Source organism: Pongo pygmaeus, chromosome 9 (assembly GCF_028885625.2).
Source record: "Pongo pygmaeus isolate AG05252 chromosome 9, NHGRI_mPonPyg2-v2.0_pri, whole genome shotgun sequence".
Taxonomy (NCBI): domain Eukaryota; kingdom Metazoa; phylum Chordata; class Mammalia; order Primates; family Hominidae; genus Pongo; species Pongo pygmaeus.
Window position 1 is genome coordinate 26,910,579 of NC_072382.2, and position 6,170 is coordinate 26,916,748.

A 6,170-nucleotide genomic window follows, 5' to 3' on the forward strand; every position below is an offset into this window, starting at 1 on the left:
ATGGTGGCACCTGTGTGTAATCCCAGCTACCTGGGAGGCTGAGGCAGGAGAATCCCTTGAACTCAGGAGGCGGAGGTTGCAGTGAGCTGAGATCGCACCACTGCACTCCAGCCTGAGTGACAGAGTAAGACTCTGTCTCAGAAAAAAAAAAAGTGAATTTCTTTTTTAAAACATGCAATATAAACATACAATTGAGGATTCAGTGCTACCATTGAGAAGCTGGGTAGATGGATGAAATCCTAAAACCTGCTTTCTGGTTCATGAACACATTGTATCTTATTCCCTTCACCTGTGCAGTATAATATTTAGTGAATCGATTGGTGAGTCCCTTCCAGCCCCACATTTAATGAATCTATATAATATGATTCACTTTGTTCTAATCAACAAACCCCCTGCCTTGTTTTCTTCACAACCACCTGTCATAGTACTTCTTATCTGATGCTATGTCCCTTCAGGCAGCCCCACCAAGCTCAGTTCTCTGTACTAAGAATGCTGGTATAAACAAATTTATTTGAAACTTATTAAATACCAAGTAGAAAACTCAGATTAAAAGAAAGAGGAGGCATCATTTTGTTCCCCTGAACATATAATTGAAATGGAATGCAAACATCAGATTCCTGAGAAATTAGACAAGGCATTCAGGTATGAAAAGATCAATATCAACTGATGCATTCAGAGGCTAAGACACAATCAATCTGATAGAATCTACTTCAATTGAATATGTACTGGCCCAGAAGTAGCCGTCAAGCTTTGTAGTGCCAGGATACATAGCACAGTTCATAGTAAGAAAAAGTATAGGCTTGGGGATTAAACAGACTTGCCAGTTCCGCCACTTATCTCTTTCTGGGTTAAACTAAGTTGTTTAACTGACTTAAACATCCTTACCTCTGTTTCTTAATCTGTAAAAGGAGAATTATAATCCAAATTTTTATAGAGTAGTTATGAAGCTTAATTTGTACAGTAATGTAGAGAGATTAGCCTAGTGCATTAGAAGTATAATGCAAGCTTAAATTAGTTTCTTTTATTGTAATAATAGTAGCAAACAAATCTGTTATGCCAGTTTTAAATTTATCTTTGCAAGTAGTAATTCCAGCTATCACTCAACCCTTCAGTTTTAGGAAATGTATTGTTTTTGCAAGACAACAACAAATTAAATATGAATATTTCAACCAAAAATACCTTTTTCCCTCTGGAAGATATGTGAGGGGAAAAAAATCATCATATCATGCTAAATTCTGTAAGCTATCTTACATATTGTTGGTGGTTTCCCCAGTCCCTTCAGAATTTCAACTTCTCTTTAACATCAGGATAGCTGAAAGATGGACAACTGACCTACTGGCCATTAGGCTCCAAAGAGTTATTAATCTTTTGAGTTAAAAATAAAATTGTACTAAACCCCATCAGGTAGATAATTAATTTTTTTCAAGTAATACATGAATCTCAAATTCATTGATTACAACCACCTTAGTATAACTTACCTACAAATAACTCATACTCGAGAGAGAAGCTAACAATTGGTATATATAAGTATATAAAAATTCAGGCTTTATTTAAGCATGAGTTTTGCTTCCACAAAATCTTCCTGATCATTCTACCCATATCAAAACATACCCTCAGAAGGAAAATTATCACAGAATTTGAAAGATGGAAGGGTCCTTAGTGGCAATTTTGTACAAAGCTTTTCGTTTTATATGTGGAGCAATTAAGACTCAGTAAGTTTTGGATTCTTGCCCAAAATTGTCTGGCTAATTATGGCAGGGTTATGAATTGAATCCAGTTCTAATTCTCAATCCAATGTCTATATTTACTTATTTTCTGTGATGCTATATCAAACTGAGGAATCTGTAAATTACAGTGTATATTTTCTATTTATTTATTTATTTATTTATTTATTTATTTTTGAGACGGAGTCTCACTCTGTCGCCCAGGCTGGAGTGCAGTGGCGCGATCTCGGCTCACTGCAAGCTCCGCCTCCCGAGTTCACGCCATTCTCCTGCCTCAGCCTCCCGAGCAGCTGGGACTACAGGCGCCCACCACCACGCCCGGCTAATTTTTTTGTATTTTTAGTGGAAATGGGGTTTCACCGTGTTAGCCAGGATGGTCTCGATCTCCTGATTTTGTGATCCGCCCACCTCTGCCTCCCAAAGTGCTGGATTACAGGCGTGAGCCACCGCACCCGGCTAATTTTCTAGTTTTTTAATGTCAGTTTCAACTATTAGAGTTGAAATAAACAGATAATTATCTGTGTTGTTTTTAGCTCATGGCCAGAGGGAAGAAGTAAGAGCAGGAAGTCTTTTAAATTTATGTGCAATAAGCTATTTACAGATAAAAATCTTTTCCAGTGAAATTCATATGACACATTTCAATAAAACACAATGACATTAACAAAGAAATAAAAGACTAATAAATCTAGAGTTGGTAAACTAAATCAAATAGATATATGTATATATTGATATATTATATATATATAATACATATACATGTATACATACACATATTTGCTATAGTTTACCCATGTCTTGATTTGTTAGTTACGTAACACACACACGTATGAAAGACATTCTGTGATTTTAAATTACTAAATTATATTGAGGGAATGGAACAGGCAGGGATGTCTAACACTAAACTTGTTTTCACTTGTATAGCATGATTTTAAAATCTGATATTTATGTTATCTTCCTCCAGGTATAAAGAAGTATCTGCAGAAATCCAGAGCACTTATTAAACTTCTTTGAGTTTTCTCAGGAAGATCAATACCTGTTGGAGAAATTTTACTAAGGTAAGTTCCAAATACCTCTAATCTATTCTTTAGGGGCTTCCATTCTAGCTGCTCTAGTTCAGAACAAAGTGAGGTTCACTAAGTCAAAAAAAAAATAGACAAATAGAAAACCAGGCATTGCTTTTATTAATGATGCAGTTAATATTTGCGGATAACATTTCAATGCGTGTGGCAAAAATGAACTTCCTAACATTTAACTACAGCATTAGATAGATTTACCCATCCAGGCCCAAGAAGTGCATGGCAACTGCAGGCTCTCCCAACATGGCAGCCTGCCCTGTGAAACTTCTAGTGTGGAGTAGCAGACCTGAGTGTATCTTCCTTCAAGTAGCCCACTGTAAAGATGAAGGGGAAGAGAATGGGTTAAACTGTGATTGGCAAAATCTTGCTTTGAAATTCACAAATCAAATAAGCAACTCTACTGACCAAGAAGAAGGAAGAGAAAAGGGGTTAAAGAGAGGCCAGAAGAGCTGCTATAATGGAGTTTCCTTCATGTGGAAGAAAAAAAAATAGAAATGGGGAAGCGGAGTTTTTTTCTGTTACCATTGAAGGATCAGAGAGACCTACCAAAAAGGAAAAATGCTCTTTAGAGGTTGCATCAGGATTTTCTTAACCTAGCAGCACACGAAGATAATTTCTCATGGGTAATGGAGGCAGTCACAGGAATGAGATTTTCCCTGCTTTAAGAAGAAATATTCTAGGCAAAATTTTTTCCACCTTCCTATTAGAAGTCAGGTATTTTCAGAATCACAATAGACATGTTGTCTGTGCTATCACAGAGCAGATGACTATATAGTAGACTACTACCATTTACGTTTTTACTTATTTTTAAACAAAATAAAAACCTATTGCAGATAGTAATTTTCAATTTTTGAGGCATACTGTTAAGTTATTCTGTAAAGAGCAGGTGGAGGGAACAGTTTAGGTAGTAAATGGGCTTAGCTAACTCCTCAGTGGACTTGTCTCAATGGGGATTTGAAACTCTAATTTAATAAACAACCTGTGTACACGGAATTATTTATTGGTAAAAACAAAACCAAGGAAATATAATGTATTGAAAATATAAAAAGGAATCATAAGCTTGAAGAAAGTAAAATAATGTACTTGGTGCAAGACTGCGAACCAAGCCAAGTATCTGTAGAAGATAGCAGGATTGACTTAATATTCTCCATTAGATGCTGCCTCTGTAATGAATGAACCCTGCTCCTTTCATATTTGTGTTTCATCATCTAAGATTGAAGGTCATTTCATTCCAAAAAATGTTTGGTTTATTTTGATCATTTTATTTGGTCAAATTTTGATGATTTGTCCTTTTGACTAGACTGGAGCAGTAAAGGCAAAATAATAATAATAATAATAATAAATTAGACCATTGTGGCTTCTGTAGAGAAAGAGCAAGCATCCGGATTGACCGCACCACTGTAAATACATATTACAAGGAATAATTAATCATTGAAAACAAAGTAGGCTTACTCTCTGGGAGGTGTTATCTTTATTTGATATTATTTGGCATAGATGAGTATAGTGATGTTTGGAAATTGATTATTATCAATGTTCTCGGGTATGTCTTTCAAGAATACCAAAGGTCTACTAGACTGATCAATATTTTTAATTTGACACTCAAAACTTATACATCTGGAAGCTAATATGTAAGCTTAAATGTATGGTTACATATATAAAGATTCTGATCCTGCCTGTGTTCACTTTGAAAGGAAGAGTCTACTCCTTGCTACCAGGTTGCTGCTGCTGCAGAGAATAGGGACTTCTGCTCTCTAAAAGAGGAGCTTGGTTTCTCTCATCTTTCCCCTTAAGAATGGAATGGGAATACTTTAGATTTAAAATAAGCTGCTTCCTACCTTTAAACAAAAAGAGTAGCATAGTGTTGTAACTTGGTAATGAGTGGCAAAAACCATACGTGAACTAATAAAACCATGAAAGAAGTAAAGTTAATAAAGTAATTGAGAAGGTGATCTCAGGAAGGAACATGTAGGATGGACCAAGAGACATGCAGAGAGACATTTCAGTATCTTGATGAAAGACATAGAAGGGCATGGGTTTCAGGAAGTTTAATCACAAATGCGTACATTGAGAAAGTTGCCTGCATGGCTACAATTGTCAGTGAAGTATGAATTGGTGAAAAACAGGACAGATATGTAATTTATTGTCAGCTCTAGAATTTCAAGCTAGAGCATCCTTCTGCTAAGATTTCAGTCTGGATACTAAGTTATACTTAGATCCTGTGGAAAGTATAACCCATTATGCAAAGGGACATCTAACCCTAGAAAATTAAAATACTGTGCTGAAACAAGAATGAGAAATAATAAGGAAATGGAAAGACTAGGACTGCTGTGAAAGAGCCAAATCCAATAATACTTTGCAAAACAACAATATTTAAAAAGTAATAAAGTGGTCCTAAGTCAGTCGGATGTCCTGCTCCTAAAAAAAAACAAAATACCCTAACTTAGGACCTTTACTGAAGACCCCAGAATTTCCCTAGATTAAGTTCAATAAAAGATGTTTGCATCATTGAATTTTAGTAAACATTAGTTGAATAAATGATTAAATGATTACGTTAATTATGAATGTATGAGATTATTTTCCAAAATATACATTTGCTCATCTAATTTAGAATGAGTAAATCCCAGTTTTCTCCCTTTTCCCCATTTCCCACAGCCTTTATAACATCTTTTTTTTAGCATATTAGGGAACTAAATTTTTTTTTAAAACCTGGTAACTTAAAGCTATACAGATCCCCAATAGGTCTATCCCAAAGAGTTTATCTCAGAAACCCAAGGCTATCTGGTTTCCTGGCACCCACAAATCACGGCTTAACCAAATCACATCATAGTGAAAGCATTCGAAGTTTAATTTTGCCTTGAGATTTATGAAGCTTCTAATGATATTTACAGTCATGCATATGATAAATAAATGCATAACAAGTTCTATAGAATGTTTGGATATTCAGAGAAATTTTCCAAGAACCCTTTGTGAAAATTTATTAAACACCTAGAGATCAGAAAATACAACCACTCATTTGATTAACTATGATAACTCTTCATTTTCTGTTGCCCGTAAGCATCGTCATACAGATTTTTTGTCCTATCTGAATTTATACTAATAGGATTTGGCCATATCCCTACTGATTTTTACTTCTGTCTTCTTTTTGCTAGTAGAGGGACTGAGAATTATTGTCTTCCAAAAGGTCATTAACTGATTAACTGAACAAAGCAACAGATTGGAACAAGTAAAGTTCCAAACAGCCTTGTCAGGTTTCTGATTCATTCACAAAAAGTAGACATCTACATGAGTAAGTTGTGGCTGTTACTTTATGATTGACATTTTTATTTAGCAACAAATAGAGTTCTACTTATTTCTGAAAACATATCTATAA

The 6,170-nt window shown here is 35.1% G+C and overlaps 1 long non-coding RNA gene across 1 annotated transcript in view; it reads left to right on the forward strand.

Moving 5' to 3' along the window:
• Positions 1-2,763, forward strand: part of LOC129008283 (uncharacterized) — a 640,936-nt gene extending 638,173 nt beyond the window's left edge. The window contains exon 3 of the long non-coding RNA XR_008492497.2: positions 2,686-2,763. This is a non-coding gene — a long non-coding RNA (uncharacterized LOC129008283). The remainder of the gene's footprint in view (positions 1-2,685) is intronic.
• The last annotated feature ends 3,407 nt before the right edge of the window (positions 2,764-6,170 follow it).